The sequence below is a fragment of the Crotalus tigris genome, unplaced genomic scaffold (genome assembly GCF_016545835.1).
Source record: "Crotalus tigris isolate CLP2741 ecotype Arizona unplaced genomic scaffold, ASM1654583v1 scf7180000017947.1575755, whole genome shotgun sequence".
Lineage (NCBI taxonomy): Eukaryota > Metazoa > Chordata > Lepidosauria > Squamata > Viperidae > Crotalus > Crotalus tigris.
This window is the reverse complement of record NW_024096739.1, coordinates 1,130,923-1,150,010: the sequence shown is the minus strand read 5'-3', so window position 1 is coordinate 1,150,010 and position 19,088 is coordinate 1,130,923. Positions and strand designations below refer to the sequence as shown.

At 43.5% G+C, this 19,088-nt stretch overlaps 1 protein-coding gene across 2 annotated transcripts in view; it reads right to left on the bottom strand.

Moving 5' to 3' along the window:
• PTPN1 (protein tyrosine phosphatase non-receptor type 1) overlaps positions 1 to 19,088 on the bottom strand; it is a 128,610-nt gene that overhangs the window by 57,421 nt on the left and 52,101 nt on the right. Inside the window, exon 1 of one of the 2 annotated variants that reach the window (XM_039345263.1) lies at positions 6,409 to 6,427. The exons of the other annotated variant lie outside the window; for it this stretch is intronic. The gene's annotated coding sequence lies outside the window, so the exon portion shown is untranslated. Of the gene's footprint in view, positions 1 to 6,408; positions 6,428 to 19,088 lie in introns of those variants that run through there. 2 annotated transcript variants of the gene reach the window in all.

The following is a 19,088-nucleotide window of genomic DNA, read 5'->3' as shown; positions in this document are numbered from 1 at the left end:
TAGATGCCCCTTTTAAAAAGGCACTAATCGCTGGATGTTGTGCTAGGGAAGTTAAGTTGTCGCAGGAGAGTACAGTTGAGAGGGCCGATATCTGTCTGCGGATAGTATTGACTGACAGGCCCTTATTAAGACCCTCCAACAGGTAATCTAGGATATTAGGGATAGATACTGCGGTCGGGTCTAGGTGAAGCGAAGCGCACCACCTACAAAATCCCTTCCATGTAGCGTCGTAAATCCTATTAGTGGACGCTCTTCGTGATGCCTGTATGATCGATATCACCCCTGCCGAATAAGATTGTTTAGTTAAGCTTTGCCGCTCAAATGCCAAGCGGCTAGATGTAGCCACTGGGGATCTGGGTGTACAAGCTTGCCCTGACTGAGTTTTACCCTGTCCGGGGGAATCCTCCACGGAGGTGATATCGAAAGGTCCACGAGGTCGGCAAACCACGGGCGCCGTGGCCAGTGAGGGGCAATGCAGACCATCTCTGCGCCCTCCAGGATCATCTTGCGTATGGTCGCCGGTATTAATGGCAGCGGTGGGAAGGCGTACAGGAGTTGCGCCGGCCACCGGCACCTGAGAGCATCCGTTCCCTCCGATCCCGGGGACGGGAATCTGGAGAAGAACCTGGGGAGTTGTGTGTTCTTGTGGTTGGCAAATAGATCTAGGTGCGGTTGTCCGAACCTCCGGGAGATCTCCTCGAAGAGAACCGGGTCCAGACGCCATTCCGACTGGTCCACCTTGGCTCTGCTCAGGGAGTCTGCCTGGGTGTTTGTCTCCCCTGAGATGTGTTCCGCTCTGATGGAACTCACATTGGTTTCTGCCCACCGAGCCAGAGCCAATGCTTCCTTCATTAGTTCCACTGATCTCGTTCCTCCCTCGTTTACATGTGCCTTGGCTGCTACATTGTCTGTTAGCACGAGGACGTGCCTCCTCGTTACTAGGTGAGAGAAATGACGGAGGGCCAGGTGTATGGCCCGGAGCTCTAGCCAGTTGATGCTGTGTGACAGGTCCTTCTGTCCCCACTGGCCCTGTGCTATCTGGGTTCCCAGGTGGGCTCCCCATCCGAACAGGCTCGCGTCTGTCGTGAGTGTGACCCTGTTTGGTTCCCTGAATATGCTCCCCTTGAGTGTCGTGGGGGATAGCCACCATTTTAGTGATTTCATCACCTGTGCTGGTACCAGCACTCTCTTGTTGGAGGTGCTGAGGTTCCTCCTCTGGTAGGGTAGGAGGAACCACTGCAACTCCCTCGAGTGGAGCCTTGCCCATGGGATGATGCCCATGCAAGATATCATCTTCCCCAGGAGCTTCGAGAGTTGTAGCAAGGACACTCTCCTGATCTTTTGAATTTGGTGAATTAGCTTGGATATGCTGATCAGTCGCTCCTGGGAAAGGTATACCCTGCACTGTGACGTGTCTATCACCGCGCCCAGGTGTTGCAGTCTCCTTGAGGGAATGAGGTGGCTCTTGTTTAGATTGACCGAGAATCCGTGCCCCTGTAGGGTTCGGATTGTGGTCTCGAGATCTGCCCTTGCTTGCTCCCGAGATCTGGATTGAATCAAGATGTCGTCCAGATAAAACTGAACGCGAACCGGGATCAACCTGAGATGGGCCGCTATTACAGCTAGGATCTTGGTGAATACCCTTGGTGCTGATGATAGTCCGAAGGGTAATGCCCTGTATTGGTAATGCCGACCCGCGTAGGTAAATCTGAGGAATTTCCGGTAGCTGGGATGGATGGGGATGTGTAGGTACGCCTCTGTGAGATCTATTGAGGATAATAGATCGTCTTCCCTGACGCTGGCTAGGATGGATTTCAAGGAGTGCATCTTGAACCTCCTGTACTTTATGAAATAGTTCAGGCCCTTCAGGTCCAAGATTGCTCTCCACCCTCCTGATGTCTTTGGGATAACGAAGAGGATAGAATAAAATCCTCTTCCCTCCTCTTCCTTTGGTACCCTCTCTATGGCCTGAATTGACAGGAGGTGGGCTATGGCCGAAGTTATCAGCCTCGTCTTGTGTACTCTTCTGGAGATGGGACATCTGATGAACCGGTTTGGTGGGGGAGAACAGAAGTCTAAGGTCAGGCCATGCCTGATCGTTTCCAGAACCCAGGCGTCGGTCGTGGTCTGCTCCCAGACCTCGATGAAATTTCCTAACCGACCCCCAATGGGAGTATCCTGTTTGGCGTCACTTGGTACGCTTAAAGGATCTGCCTCCCGCTCCCCTATATGGGCGTCTGGACTGGAACTGGCCCCTGGCTCCCGGGCTTTGGCGATCCTGGGTTCGATCCTGTCTCGGGTAGAAGGATCGTGAGCCTCTGGGCCAGTCCCAGGATTGCCCTGATCTAAAGGGCTGTCTCCATTCCCAGGGGCTTCCTGGGCGGGAGCCCTGTCTCCGGAAGTCCTGACTGCCTCTCCTGTCTAACTTCTTTGATGGATGTACTAGGATTTTTTTCTTGTCTCTGCCTTCGCTGACATGTGGATCCAGAATGGAACCAAATAGGGCTACTCCACTGTATTTGGACGTCGAAAGACGCCATTTGGACCTCAGGTCTGTCTTCCAATTTTTTAGCCACAGTAGCCTACGCGAGGCCACTGTGGCCGCAATGGATCTTGCCGCATACTTTGTTGCGTACAGTGAAGCGTCAGACACGAATTGTGAGGCCGCGAGGAGCTTAGCCAATGTTTGGTGTACTCTGACCTGGTCTGGAGGCACCGTGCCTTGCAGTTCCCTCAGCCACATGATACTGGCCCTCGCGAAGAATGATGATGAAGTGGCTGCTCTGGCCGCCCAGGCTGCAGCCATATGGGAACGCCGGAGGGAGTGTTCAAATTTCTTCTCCTCAGGTCTCAAGACCTCCGCCATGTCTCCTGGAATCGCGGAGGTAGAAAATAATGAAATCAAGGGGTTATCTACAGTAGGAACCTCTAACATGTTAGAGAAGGAGGGAGATAGGTTGAAAAGCTTTCTTTCCGCGCTGTTAGGTGCCGGTGGGCTTGCAAGTGAGGACCATTGTTCCTCCAGCGTGGTCATAAAGACCTCCGCACATGGAATGTACTTATCTTGTGGAACCTTTTTGGCAAATAGAGGATTGGCCTCCTTGCTTGTTGAGGGCTTCTCATCCTGTACTGATGTTAGGTTGACTGTGGAAACTGCCTTTATCAGGAGTGATTTTAGGAGCGCTGGGTTAAAGAGGCCAGAGCTCGTCGCCTGCTCAGGTGCAGTCTCCTCGTCCTCCGAGAGGGGCATGTCTGACATGTCAAGGTCTACTGAGTCACCCTCTCCCAGTTGAGAGGAAGTTTCAGAGGTGCTGGTAGGGGGTGGCCTAGCCCGTCCCTTACGGGGTGTGTGAAAGGCCACTTGTCCCTTAGAAGCCATGAACTGGGAGAGTGCATCCTGCATGAATGCATGAAATTGTGCCGACCATATGTTCTCCTGCGCCTTGTCGCTGGGGTGAGGCACTGGAGAGTGGTCGGGTGAAGAAGCTGGTGAGGAGGGATTGGAGGAATCTAACTGTTCAGTTTCCCCAGGAGGAGACCAAGTCTTGAGCACTTCCTCGGCAGTAGGTTCTGTGCTGGGTGCCACCGCTGGGACAGGGGAAACCAAATCTGTCCCATTGGCATTGGTTCTCTGTGCCCTGCTAATTTGCCTTTCTAAAGCCAAATGTCTCCTCAAAGCCTCTCGCTCAGCCGTTTTAGACTGTCCCTTCTGAGAAAGGTGCTTTGTTTTAGCTTTCTTCTTCCCCCCCACCTCTGATTCAGAGGATCTGCGTTTTTGTTGTTGCTGTGGGGGGGACAATTGAGGGACCTGCGTGACTGAATACGAGACATTGTCTGCCATTGTGCCAGACACCCCGAGTAGGTAATGCCTGGAGTGGGGGAATAAGATACGCAGATCAGATGCAGATGCTTGGGGCTGAGCCCTCCTCTGCCTATACAAACAATGGCCGGACAGACAGGAGTCTTTGGACAGAAGATCCTGCAAGGCAGTGACTAAAGGCCACTATAGGAACAGTCAGGGAAAAATACTCCTCCTCACCTCCTCACCTAGTCCAGACAAAGTGCAGTTTATATCTCTCTCTCCCCCAGTCTGTGGCTGTGGCAACAGACCATGATCAGAACGGTTCTCTTTCTTTTCCCTCTTCCTTCCTCTTGTCTCAATTTCTTGAAATAACCTCAGATCATAGCATAAGGGGTCCCCCTTTGTCTGCAGGGAAATGGAGTCCGGGTGGTGGCCCCACCCCCAAGGGAAAAACGGCGGGTAGATCCGCTCGTTCAAAATGGCGAATGGGAAAGAAACCACGCCTCCCAATGGTAGCCCGGGAATCCACGAGGTTCAAACAATGGCGGATCTTTGAATTTAGCAATCAGGGAGACTCCTTTAGTTTTAAGAGGGCTGCGCCTCTCCTCCGAGGAGAAAGAAATTTTAGCGCTAGTTCTGCTCTTGTCGGGCTGCTTCTCGCGCCGCTCAGCTGATCTATGCCGAGCGGCGCCGCGGTTTGCCGCTTCCCGCGCGGCTCAGCTGTTTCGCGCTGAGCGGCGCCTCGTTCTGTCGGCCAAACCACTCAGCTGTTTGGCGGACCCGGAGGGCGACGAGCAACCCGGTGTGAGGTCCCCGCGCCAAACAGCTGCTCGGCGGGCCGGAAATCGGCGAGCGATCCGGCCCCGCTCCAAGCCTCCCGTTAGTCCCTGACGCCCCACTCACGAGTCCGCCGATCCTGGCTGCATCTCTCAAGTCTTATCAGCTGCCAGGAAACTTTTCTTTCAACTGGAGGAAGAGGGGATTCCTTTTCTCTCTCTTTTTTTTTTTTTTGAGTTAAATTAGTTTTGTTCTGAGAGCTGCCTCTCGCACTTCTACCAGGCTTCGAGACTGAGTCAAAACTGGGGTCACGCCCAAAGGAAGGGGTGTGGCCGAAGTTTTTACCCAGTCTGCCAGGCAGGAAGGCCGTCATAGAACCCATCCATTTGGACTCTACAGCCATCCTACTCCCTTCCTGTGCTTCGTTTCCCTCTGAAGATAAGCTCCGCAGCCTCCCAGAAGCTGCTTGTGCCCGGGGATTTAAATTTGGCGCGCTGTGACGTTTTAAGGGAATCCCAGTCAGGGATTGCCTTTGTTGTCTGAAAACGGCAACTAAAATGGCGCCCGCGGTTGCCCTGGGCTGCTAGGGAATCTCCGATGATCCGAATTCAAGTTTGAATCCGGACCTGGAGATTGTTATTTTTTCCCCCAATTTGAGGAAAAAATCCCTTGGAAGGTTGGGGAGAAAAGCTCAGCAAGTGGTCTCTGCTGATGCCTTTGTTTCCCCCCCTTTTTCACCTCCAGAGCCCTGGGGCTGACTGGGATCCGTGGGGAGTTTCCCCCCCCCACACCCCCTTTTTCAATTTTAATATAGGATCAGGGATGATCCCAAGGAAAACTTAGTGGTTGGGGAAAAGGTTCAGCAAGTAGTCTCTGCTGATGCCTTCTTCCCCCCCTTTTCACCCCCCAGAGCCCTGGGGCTGGCTGATATCTGTGGGGAAATTTCCCTCCCCACCAATCCCCTTTTAATTTTAGGTTTGAGATCAGGACTGATCCCCAGAAAATTTTGTGGTTAAATTCCTATAGGTGGAAAATATTTTTTTTTTTTTGGGAAGGGGAAGCCAATTATCAAGGGATAATCAATCAATGGATTTCTTGTCTAACCTGATAAGCTGAGAGCCACGCCAAAACGAGTCTTCTCCGAGCAGAGACCAAGTTAAGAATGGACTCCACAGGAAGTGGGGGCGTGTCAAGCTTTGGCTACTTGGTCTCAAGAGCAGGCACACAGAGAAAACCCATCCGTGGATTATCCATCTCCTGTACTGGAGAAGATTCACATTTACAAAAACTAGTTTTATAGTACCTCTGAAATATGACAAATTTATCTGGATTTGCTAAATTGTTATTTAAAAAAATACTTGCACAAATAGTGTACTACTACTTAGCAACTATAGACCAAAAATCTCAACTACAAGGGCTGTAATATGTTACTATCATATTTGAACTATTGATTTTGGTAACTCAGTACTTTATAGCATGTCACATGAACAGTAACGCACATATTCCATACCTCATTCTATTCCATTAAATTTCTATAATATGAACAGATCATTGACAACTATCTAGGAATTTAATATAGAAACATCCACACAAATATACTTTTACAGAGAAGTTTCAATCACATTTTTTTTCTGTATTGAAGGTGATTTAAACCTCTTCCCATCAGTGGAATTACTGATATTTGGGAAAAAATATTTTCTCTTCAAAGTTCATAAGTTATACTCAAATACTTCAGATTTGCTTTTGTCCATAAATAATGTATACATGATATGAGCATTATCGGATATTTAATTTTTATAGTCCTTACAGCAATCATAAGCAACACAAACCTTTTTAATTGTTTCAGCCCAAAACTTTATTGGACATGCAGGTTGATCTTCAAGTTGCCTTTCCTTCTTCAGGAATACCAAAATCTTTTCATATTAATTGGATTCACAAGCGCATCAAGACATAGGTTGTTTAACTGTGTGTTACAAAAGAAACCTCAGATATTTATTTCACCTCAACACCCTGATGCATAAATCACAGCTTACAAACAATATGCAAAATTAACACCAATTTAAACAAAATATGGCTCAACTTTGTTACAAATCTTGCAATTATTCTTTAAAAATCATCTGCATTATCATTCTCCTTGCTATAGATCCAAATCATTATAATTTATGAATATGTTAAATGATGTTTGAATCATCACTAACTATAAACTATTACATATTTTACTCAACTCAAGGCTAAATTTCTTGGCAACAATAGAAAAGTGGTTTGTTATGCCAATATTTTATTTAAAAAATCCCAAGCTCTAGGATTCCTGAGGAGACTTCCATCCAAGTACAAACCAAGTCTTACTATGCTAAATCTTCTCGTTGTTTTAAAGATCAAGCAACCTGCTGTCACTCACTGTGAGTACAAAAATACAAATGTTTTTAATTCAGTAAATGCTGAATAATAATTGTACCATGACCACAATTTAACAAGGTGTAATGTGTTGAAAAGAGGGATTAAGTGCTTTGCAAAAGCTTTTCCAAAACATTAAAATGAACAATTCACCAAGATTAACTGATTACCCCAAATAAGTGTGATTGACATTATAGTTGATGTCACAGGTTAATCAATATACTTAATGAACCGATCAATATATAACAAATTATAAATTTGTTCTTGTGACTCATAAGCTAAAGATAAGAAAAGTAACCTCATTCTACACATCAGAGTGAGAAAAGTACAGAACTCTAGATACTAACAACTCCTTATCACTGACCATGACAACTGATCTATTATTAAGTTTCTAATAAAGTTACTAATTTATTCTACGCTGATCATAACCCATCTGAAATACTGTATCTACTTCTAGGTACTATGCTTTCATATAACTGAACATGCTTATAGAAAGGCAGTAAGGATGGCCAGGAAGCTATAGATAGTTCCTACAGTATTGACAGCAAATTTCTGAACCTTTTAGAATGATTAGAAATCTTTCACTAGGATGATCTACATTGTGATCTGGACTTCAACTTACATCCTCTTAGTACATAGATTTATTCTAATTAAACAAAGAATAAATTAGCACACTGTGTCATGTCTTATTCATCCATACAATCAATGAATCGATCAATGTATATGGCTTCCCTTCCTACACAATGCAATCCTGGGCACCTAACAGTGAGTTAAAACAGTTAAAAACGAGGTAATAGCATTTTTAAGATACCAGAAGTGACATATATAAAGAAGTCAGAATTTGAGTAACAAGAACATAAATTCTGACTAAGTTAAAAAAAGTTCCTGATAAGAACTGCTTAATAATGGAACTAATTATCTAGAAAGATGCCTTTATTTGATTTGTTTCAAATAGAACAGAAAACACAGGGGATCTTTAATTTGGATTCTTGCACTGAATAGAGAGCAATGGGATTAATGCCCTAAATAGCCCTTCCAATTCTATGATTTTATGATACTGGAAACTGGAAACAAATAACATTTGCAAACTACAATAGGCATGAATTGCATTCATGAAGACAGCTGTGCTTATCTGCTGCAACAAATATAACTTAGTTTCTTCTAGCATCTTAAAACTTGGGTTTTATTGTAACACAAACGTTTGAGAGCTATAATCTACCTGAACCACAGATTCCACCCAATAACAGTTTATGTTCTGGTTATTCTATTATATTCTAAAATGTTGTAAGATCATCATGCAGAGAAAAGGCGTTCAGGTAAGACAACGCCTCTTTTCCTTCTTAAAATAATCCTATTTCTGGCATGGAAGACATACTTGAAGTTTTACACAGTTCCTCTGAAGATTTTTCAAATATTAACAATCAGTAGGGAATGTAGCCTAGGAAATTCCATATATTGCTGAGCTACAACTTTCAGCATTCCAAGAAAAAAGGGTTAATGGTCAGGAATATCCTGATTTGAGCTAAGCAACAAGGGGCAGGCCACTTGCTTTCTCCTCATAACCTTCAGTAATAGTCTGAAGGCTAATTTACAGTAAGAAAGGAGGTCATATCCATTAAGAATATTCTTCAGAATAATTATACTACACAGGACTCAAATTTTTAAAAAAGTATAACCACTGCACTTATTTGTGTATAAATGCTATGCAGCAAGGATTTTCATCTCATTTTCATATCAGACTGTAGCTATATCATTATAGGTTCTCTAGGAATCTATCTGCAAAAATAGTTGACATCTAAATACTTCTGGGGACAAGGCAGCCTTATCCTGTTATTATTTTCTGTTGAAATGTTTTTGTAGTCACTCACAAAAAGTCCGAACTCAATCTGTCTTGTCTGTGCCGCTCAGCTGGTTTCCTGGAGGCTGCTTAACTCTGACTGCCTTCACAATCAGGTACGTTCGGGAATCTAGCTCTCTACCGAATGGAGGAGCTGCAAGGAAGCCGCGGATGCTGCAGGGAAGCCTCTGGCTTTCTGCGGACCAGCTGATCCTCGGGAGGGAGCCGCAGAGTCTAAAAGCCCTCCACAGATCAGCTGATCCTCGGGCGATTCAGTTAATTGAATAAGGAGTCCGGATGCTCTGTTATTCCTCCGCAGATGTTTAAAAACACCGTAGATCAGCTGGCTATTGGGATCTGAGATTTGTGTGTGCTCTATTGCATCTCTGCGGATCACAGGCTTCCGTATGAGCTGTGGGAGGTTTAAAATACCCGCGGATCAGCTGGGTTAGTGAGTTCCGAATTTTAGCTGCGGCTGTCTTTGTTGCCTAATTCTGTGGGAGGGGTGGGTTGGGAGAAGGAGAATGCTTCCTCCTTTGGTCAGATTACGCTTGGCGACTGGAAAATGGCGTCCGGCTCTTTGTTTGTCCGGAGGCCAGCTGGACTCAGGTCAGCCTCGTGGCTATGCTGCAATCGGCCGATCAGGCAGCAGAAAGCAAACGAACAGCTGTTCGTTTCCCTACAATTCCCCTCCCCCCCAGATTAACCAGAATATCAAGAAAAATATACAACCTTAAACAACAATCGATTCAGGAGTCAAGGAATTCAGTCTAATTGGGCTCAAGACTAGTCGAGACTGGGGAAAAGAGGTCTCAAGAGGAGAGGCGGAGCAAAAATTGGCCGACTAGTCTACGGGCAGAAAACGAGGAAAACCCATTGGTGGATTCTCCACTTGTCATGCTGGAGAATGAAATAGTGCATTGAAGGATTTCTTGTTTCAGGTTTTTTTGCTATTGCCCTTCAAATTTCTCTTTACAATCCCAAGAAGCAGATACTTGCTCATCCCCTTGATCTGAAAAAGATATCAAAAATGAAGATGAGAATATTCTACAGATCAAATGCTGTCAACCCATGAGAGAAAGAGAGGAGAGGGAGAAAGCAAGGGGGGAAGCACTTTTGTTTTTTATAAAAACAGTTTCTTTCAATTAAAAATAGCTCTACATATCAAAGATGTTCATTATTCAGCTATTAAAAAGTACCAGAGCCATTCTGAAAAAAGGCCAAACAAGATTTGTCGGAACATAATTTTCTTTCCTCTACTTGATCTGACTATGTATTCAAAAACTTCCCAATTGAATTGGTAAATTGAATTATATGCTAAATAATGAATGATTCCAATGACAAATATTACTACCAAATAGATTCAACAGTGATTTAAGAACTTCAATAACAACTTCAAGGAATAAATGTGTATATTTACAGAAACAGCCACCTACCAATAAAAAAAATTAAAATTCAAAGGCATTCAGATCTGGGAAGTCCACCATGTTATCTGGCCTTTTGCCCTGAAAACTTTTTCATTGTACAGAACAAACCTTGGAATTAGATTATATGTAGGAGGAAATTGGAGTCCTTATGTTTTATTGCATTTCAAGACTAAGCAGTGCAACCTGTGTTCCTTGGAACAGAAATGTTTCTCTGGAACTCAAAATCATCAAATGAAAACTGTTTGTGGGATATGTATCCTTTCACCTAAAAAATATGCCTGGGTTTTAAATCAACAAGTAGCAACAGCACATCAACCACATAATAACCCAAAATTTAAATCAAGGAGAGCAAATTACATGGTACAATAATAGATGTGCAATGGAAGCTTTGTGAGGAGGACCAAAAAAAAAAAAAAGCTTTGACAGAATCCAGATTTATGAGATCCACTTCAGATGGCCTCTATCTCTGCTGAACAAACAAGGCTTTAATAAATATTTGATCTTATGTTACTTTTATGCATATCATTTTCTATTGCTTTTGTTTGCATTTTTCAGAAACTGCCTTTTTATCATTGTAATAATTTTATGGATAATTATATTTTATAACCAATGGTGACATAAAATTGAAATTCTGTAAGCCTGGCCTTTGTATCATTTTCAGCTACCATATTGGGGGGGGAAGGGCACCTGAGTTGTGGTTGCATAGTGGTTAGAATGTAGTATTGCAGGCTAATTCTACCCATAGAGTTCGATCCTGACTGGCTCAAGGTTGAATCAGCCTTCCATCCTCAAGGTTGATAAAATGAAGACCCAGATTGTTGGGGGAAATATAGTGACTCTGTAAAACTGCTTAGAAAGTGCTGTAAAACACTATGAAGTGGTATATAAGTCTAGAGTGCGATTGCTATTGCGGTTGTTTCTCCTCCTTTTTCTCTTCTTCCTCCTTTTCTTCTTTCTTGCCCCTCCTCTTCCTCTACCTTATTTTCGAAGTTAACTTTTAAAATATTTACAACTTTTAATGTACACAGTACATGTTTTCTGCATCTGTACTATAGTCATAAAACACACTTTTAGTAGGTCAAAAGTTAAATTTGCAAATTCTCCAGCACAGGAGATGATAAGCCACCAATGGGTTAAATCAATCCTCCTGCCCAATCAGATCAAGTCAGCCAAACTTGCCACGTCTGTCCTGGGCCTGTTTTCCCAGTCTCGACTTGCATGTTTGGCTCACAGGCAGGTAGATCTTAATCTATTGGTGGATTATCCATTACTCCTTAGAATCTTAGCCCTCTGGGAGCTAATCCGATCGCCGAAAGACTGTTGGAGCTGCAGCCGCAAGCTCCGAGGCTGAGGTGAGCTGTAGGAAGGAGTGGGGGGGATTTGCAGCAGTGCTAAGCCCAGCGCTGAGCCAGGGAGAAATGGAGAAAACAGAAGCCTTCGTTTGTTGCTTGATCCCTCTGGGATCAGCGCTCCTCTAGAGGACTTTCCCTTCATCTGATCCCCATTGGGATCCAGCAATAAACAGAGGCTTCTGTTTTCTCCATTTCTCCCTGGCCCAGCGCTGCTGCAAATTCCCCCCCACTCCTTCCTACAGCTCACCTCAGCCTCGGAGCTTGCGGCTGCAGCTCCTACAGTCTTTTGGCGATCGGATTAGCTCTGTGGAGGCTGCAGGGCCTCGTTCTCAAACTGATTGCACACTACGCTTTTAAGGTCCCCGGAACGCCCTGGATCAGCTGGGGAGGCCATTTTCTCGCCTGCCGCTTTCTCCTCATTCCGTGAGTGAGCAATTGGAGCCAAAGGGGGAAAACGGCATTTGGGACACGGCTGCCATTTTGCGGACCGCGTGGTCAGCGCAAGTCCTTGCCGGCTGCAAGGTGAGGTGGAGGGTGGGTGATTCCCCTCCAATCTACTTACCCACCGGTTCAGCCCTTTCGTTAGACTTCCTCAGGGGATCCGGTGGTGTTGAAGCCAAGATAACTGCACACCTTTGCAGAGTCCCAGGTTCGAATCCTTATGCATCTCTCCTTCATCATACATCCACAAAGAAAGAAGGCCCAGGCCTAGTCAGGAGCCCCAGCGGTTACGTATGCGATCTTGGAAGCTTTGTCATCCTCCCAAGGCCACCATTTTGGAAGATTCTCGTGCTCCAGCCCAAGGCCTCACTGAGGCCTCCTCTGACCAAGGCCGTTTCCAGGTTCTTCGTGGCCAAGAATTGCCTGGGGTTTTTTCTCTCTGGTCATCCTTTGAGACTCCCCTTGTGGCATTTGGATTTTTCCTCTTTCACTCCTTGGCATAGGCCCAATTGATTTCATTGGGCCCTCTGGTGTCTCAAGTCCTGGTCACCACTTGGCAAGCTGATTAACACAGTAGTTCCTAGCCTCTGACTCTGTATTAGTTGCATCTTTTTATATTGCTGGCCTGGCAACACAGCAAGCCTCACTAGCAGACCACAATCCACCTTTTGGGGGAAATTATAGCGGCTGCAAGTAGGACCGGTCTTTTGGATACCACCGGTTTGGTGACCAAGAGGGGGTAAGGCTGTTTTTACCAGCCATTGCCCTACACCCTTATTAGCCAATTGATCCTTTTCCCAGGGATACCTTCTCGTGCACCTGAAGTTTTTATACCAGCATGGAGGATAATATGGTCTCCCAATCCAAGGACACCTCCCCTCTTTCCTCCATCCAGAAAAGGCACAGGTCTCCTAGCCAAGAGGCTGCTGGTAGGATCTCAGCCAAGGTCAAACCCAAGGCTGTCTCTGGGGGGAAAACCTCCAAAATGGCTGAAAAACAGGCCAGCAGGAGACACCAGGCACTGGAAAAAGCGTTTTCAAAGGCTCAAAAACAGGCCAGGGCTGAGACTGCTCAAACTGAGTCCACCTTTTTTGATTTGCCTCTTGGTCTCTCCTCTTCTGCTCAGGAAGTCTGGTCACCGGTAGAGCCTTCTACTTCCTCTGGCCAGACCAGTCTGGAACCTGACACACATACATTCAGGTCTCTGACCACCCCACGGGTCCAGCAGGCCCCAGAAGCCACATTCATGCCCACGGCTGCGAGGCTCAGAGGGGAGGCCACCCTTTCTCCCCTAGAGGATAGGCTCCAAGTCCTGGTGGCTCAGGTGGTGGAGAGAGCTCTCGCAGCCAGGTCTCCACTGGTACCCAGGGCAGATTCCTTGCTTTCCCTTCCCCTTTCTCATCCAGCTCATCAGAGTTCTCATGATCCTCCCCCCTCCCATTCCTCGTATAGTGGGGTTTCATTAACCCTGGAGCAGGAGCGGGCGCTTGACGCCTCGTGGTTGGAGGAATCGGCCCTGGATCCGCCCCTGTTCGGCGGTCTATTTAATCCATCTCTCTTTCTACCTCTACTTTGCAAAGCTAGTTCTGCAGCGCACGTGGTACCTGACTGGTCCACTCCACCGGCATCTGCAACAGATTCAGAGGCGGACCCTATCTTCGTCGAACTGGTGGTCACCCAGCACCATGTTCCATGTCCACCATTGTTCCTCAATGCAGTTAAGAAACAATGGGCTTCCCCGGGTACCTCTCCTGTTCCAGGTGGGAACGATAAAAAGTTGTTTAGCGTGGCCTCAGATTTAGTAGAGGCACTGAACGTGCCCATGGTGGATGAGCCCATCTCACCTTTTCTCCCTTTCTACTATTTCTGAGGATATGGCTGAGGCCTTAAAATCTGAGGAACGTAGATCAGAAATGGCATTTAGGAGGGGGGGCGGGGCCAGCTGCCAGGAAGAACGGGTGTGTTGGATGATTCTCTGAAGCATCTAACCCCGTTCCCGACTGTTTGACAGATCCTTTGTGATCCCTAGTTCCCTGGAGGGGGACTGGGAACAACAAGGCGCCCTGGGGAGTGGATTCAGGCGGCAGCCAGGAGCCACGAACCCAGGAGAAGCTTTGACAAGTCAAGCGGAGAAGGGGAAACGGCCGACAATGGCGGCAGTGAAGAAATGACAGCAGTCAGCTGGCCGAAGCTTAGCGGTGGAAAAGCTGGACGGTGACATGACAGTTCCAGTCAAATTCATCTGAGCAGAGATTCTGGCTAGAAGGGATCCGGTGTGAGATCGTACTGGAGGATTTCATTTGAAACTTACCGACTTTAGTAGCCTACAAGAGGGGAGGAGGGATTTCCCTCACTCCTGGAAAAGCGGCGAAAAGGAAGGTTTGGCTAAAAAGGCTTGCCTGCTTACTTGCTACGTTGGCTGGATTTGTAGAGAAGAGAAAGGGGGCGTCCTCCTTCTTCCCTTACTCCAGAGACTGAAATTTAGCCCTGGAAGGCTAGCTACTCTAAGGCACAAGAGAGATCGTCTGGAAGGAAAAAAACGGAGGTAGACATTTTGGAATGAATAGACAAGTTTAATACCAGAGACAATATTAGAGTGACACCTGCTGGTTAAATCGAGAATTGCTGTAAGAGTGGGAAGGGAAAAACTACTAGGGAAAGAGACTGTGTAGCAAATTTGCCCTTTCCTTGTAATGTTAAGAACTTCTTGATTCTTAGTAACAACTTTGATACTCTGGAAAACATTTTAACAATTGTAAATAAGTGGGGAGGTTGGTTTGGAAAATTGAAAAAAATGTCTAGCACTCCAAATCTTACAAGGGCTGGAATAGGGAGAAAGCAGACACTTCAAACTACATTGCTGGAACCAGGTTCTGTTAGGCAAAGATCACTAGAAGAAATGGCTCAAAAAGATAGGGCAAACCCACTTAAAGACTTGCAACAAATGCTGCAATCAATGCAAGAGTTAATGTGTAAAAACCATGAAGATCTGAAAAAAGAAATAGGTGAAATAAGGAATGATACAGGTGAACTTAAAGATAAAATTAAATCTATGGATGGGAAATTTGAATCCTTCCACCACCAACTTATGAAAAATGAACAAAAACTAGTAGAAATGGAGGAAAGGATTGATAAAGAAGAGCAGAGAGTGGATGAAATGAATGAAAGGCTAGTTCAAGCCAATAAAGAATTAGAAACCACAGTTATTTCTTTGGAACTTGAGAAGGCTGCACATTATCTACGGTTTCAAAATGTAGGAGAGATGAAAGGTGAAGATCTCCCAGTAATAATGTCAGATATTCTAGCAGGAGCGTTGGGGTCTACAAGAGAGGAGATGGCCAATGAGATAGATGAAACCTATAGAATACACACAAATTACGCAAGACGACACAATCTTCCCAGAGAAGTGCACATTAGGTTTATTAAGAAATCAGTTAGGGATGAAATTCTTTTCAGATTCAGAGATGATACACTGGAATATCGAGGTAAACAGCTGATTGTACTTAAACAAGTGCCCAAAAGAGTGAGAGACCTGCGAAGGCCTTACCAATACATAACTTCCAAACTGATAAGGAAAAATATCAATTTTAGATGGCTAACTCCGGAAGGAATTCTGGTAACATGGCAGGAGAAAAAGTTTCGCCTAGACTCAATAGAAAAAGCAGAGGAATTCTACAGGGAAAACTTTGGTAGTAAGGAAGATTTAGTTGAAAGAGAAGCAAGAGAGGAAGGAGAGACACTGGTGCAAGCCATTGAAGCTAGAGGTAAAAGAGTTGAGCTTCGAGAGGACACTGATGAAGGGAAAAATGAAGAAAAGCAGGAGGAGAGTAGGTTTAAGGAAATTAAAGAGGCTAGACCGATAAGATCAACAGTGGAAAGAGGGAAGGATTTACAAACTCAAGAGTCTAGACCAGCAATAGTAACTAGATCTAAACATAGATAAGGAGGGGAAGAAATGTGTTGAATCTATATCTATCAACGTTAATGGCCTCAACTCTCCAACAAAAAGGAAGAAGTTTTTCAATAGGCTCAATAAGATGAATTTAGATATAATAATGTTACAAGAAGTCCACATTAAAAAACAACATCAATACTTATTAAATTGTCCCAAATTGGGGAATATGTTCGCAGCACTTTCGCAATATAAGAAAGGAGGTGTGGTAGTATATATTAAACAAGAAATTGTGGCTAAGCAAATTTATAAGGACGAAGATGGCAGAATTCTAATTGTGGAAGTAATTTTGAATAAAACCAAAATTCTTTTGGTTGGAATTTATGCCCCGAATGAGGGGCAAAAACATTTCTATAAAAAACTCTACAACATTATTAGCCAATTGGAACATGATAGCATTTGTATAATGGGTGACTATAATGCAATTGTGGATAATAATCTAGATTATAAATGTGGAAAGAATAGAAAAAGAATTAGAGGAACAATATCTGATATTTTCTTTAAAATGGTAGATGAGTTTAATATACAGGATATTTGGAGAGAAAGGAATCCTGGGAAAAAACAGTTTACTTTTTATTCTGGACGTCATCAATCTTGGTCCAGAATTGATATGGTGTGGATGTCAGCTGACTTAAATTTAGAAGTAGAGGAGATTATGATTGATACAAATACCTGGGCTGATCACAATCCGATTAGAATTAAATGGAAGGGGCAAAAAAACACGAGGAGATGGACTCTAAAAAGGGCAATCTTAAATCATAAAGAATTCAAATCAAAATTAGAAGAACAATTGGATCTGTTTTTTAAGTCAAACAAAAAGGAGGATACAAACTGCCAAAATTTATGGGATACAACCAAAGCCTACATGAGAGGCGTTGTAATTTCTTATATGGCTAGGCAACACAAAATCAAAACACAACGCCAAAGACAACTGGAAGAAGAACTACGTAAAGTTGAGGATAACCTGCAAAATGAACCACAAAGATGTGATTTGAAACAACAGATTGATTTAATTAAACATAAGATGGATATTATTACGAAGGAAGATCTAGGACAGCAGATAAAACGTACTAAACAAAATTTCTTTGAAAATGCTAATAAACCAGGGAGATGGTTGGCTTATAAAATCAAAAAACACAATAATAAGCAGAGAGTTACCAACCTTTATAACGCCAAAGGTGATATGGTGTGCCAGAACGAAGGAAAAAAGCTAGTGGCATATGAGTTTTACAAGAATTTATATAAGGACGACGAAAAGAGAAATAACCATGACATAGTACAGTATTTACAACTAGTCGATTTACCCAAGGTGCCAGAAGAATTTAAAACTCTCCTAAATAAAGAGATAACACATTTAGAGCTCTCGGTTGCAATTAAGAAACAGAAAAATAATAAAACACCTGGACCAGATGGTATACCTGCAGAAATGTATAAAATTGCACAAGAATCTTTAAGCCCAATGCTGTTGGACTTATTTAACGAGGTTTTAACCCAAGCTAAAATACCAGCTTCATGGGAAGAAGCCTTCCTCACGTTGATTCCTAAAGAAAACACCAACCTGACACAAATTAAGAACTATAGACCCATTTCTCTTTTGAATTCAGATTACAAAATCTTCATGGCAATAATGGCACAAAGATTGGAAAGGTTCTTAGTGGATTTTATACATATTGATCAAAACGGCTTTCTATCTAAAAGATATATAAGAAACAATATTAGGACTGTTTTGGACATATTGGAATATTATGAAGTACATAATGAAAAGCAAATGTGTTTAATTTTTCTTGATGCCCAAAAAGCATTCGACAATGTAAAATGGGATTTTATGTTTAATCAATTATTGTATATTGACTTTGGGGAAAATTTCTTAAATATGTTTAAATCAGTTTACTCTAAGCAGGTGGCCAAAGTAATAATCAATGGAGAACTGACTGAGAGTTTCCAAATGCAAAAAGGCACAAGGCAAGGCTGCCCACTATCACCATTGTTATTTATATTATCTCTCGATGTATTAACTAGAGCAATCCGGCAAGATGAACAGATCCAAGGTCTAGAAATCAAGAAAGAGACATTTAAAATACAAGCCTTTGCAGATGATTTAGTTTTTATTATTGAAGAACCACTACAATCAGGGATCAGGCTGATGGAAACATTGAATAGATACGGGGAAATAGCAGGTTTAAAAATAAATAAAGAAAAAACTAAAATGCTTGTCAAAAATATGACTAAAATACAGAAAAGTGAATTGGTTGATAGAATGGGTGTTCAAATTACAAATAAAATTAGACATTTAGGGATACAACTGACTGCCAAATGCGCTACGCTTAAAAGGGATAACTATGATAAGTTAATAGAACAGATTCAAAAAGACTTTGATATTTGGACTAACCTACAGCTCTCTCTTACGGGCAGAATCGCGGTGATTAAAATGAATGTGTTGCCAAAAATTTTATTTTTGTTCCAATGTATACCTATAAAATTAGACAAGAAATTTTTTCAAAATTTGAACAAAATGATGTTTAAATTCATCTGGCAAGGAAAAAGAGCAAGGATTAAATTAAAATTACTACAGGACTCAAAGGAAAGGGGGGGATTTGGTCTTCCAGACTTGGAGAAATATTACCAGGCCGCAGCATTAGTATGGGTAAGAGATTGGATATTACTAAAAAATAGTAGACTATTGTGTCTGGAGGGCCATGACCTACAAATAGGATGGCATGCCATATTATGGGATCATAAATATAAAGTACATAAATATTTTCGAAGTCACTATATTAGGCCAGCTCTTATTGATGTATGGACAAAAATTTGGCAACCAAATTATACCCAAGTACCTAGTTGGATCTCACCGTGAGAAATATATGTACACCCAAAATTTACTCAATTAGACAAGATCATAACATATAAAAATATTTTAGATGAAAGAGGGGAATTGAAATCCAGGAAAACCATCCACGATGAAGGGATAGAATTAGACTGGTGGGCATACCTGCAACTGCAGGCAAGATATCGGAAAGACAAAAAAGAGTTAGGTATTAAATTAGAACCAATAGAATTGGATAAAATAATTTTGGGGTCGGAGGATAAAATGATTAAAAAACTATAC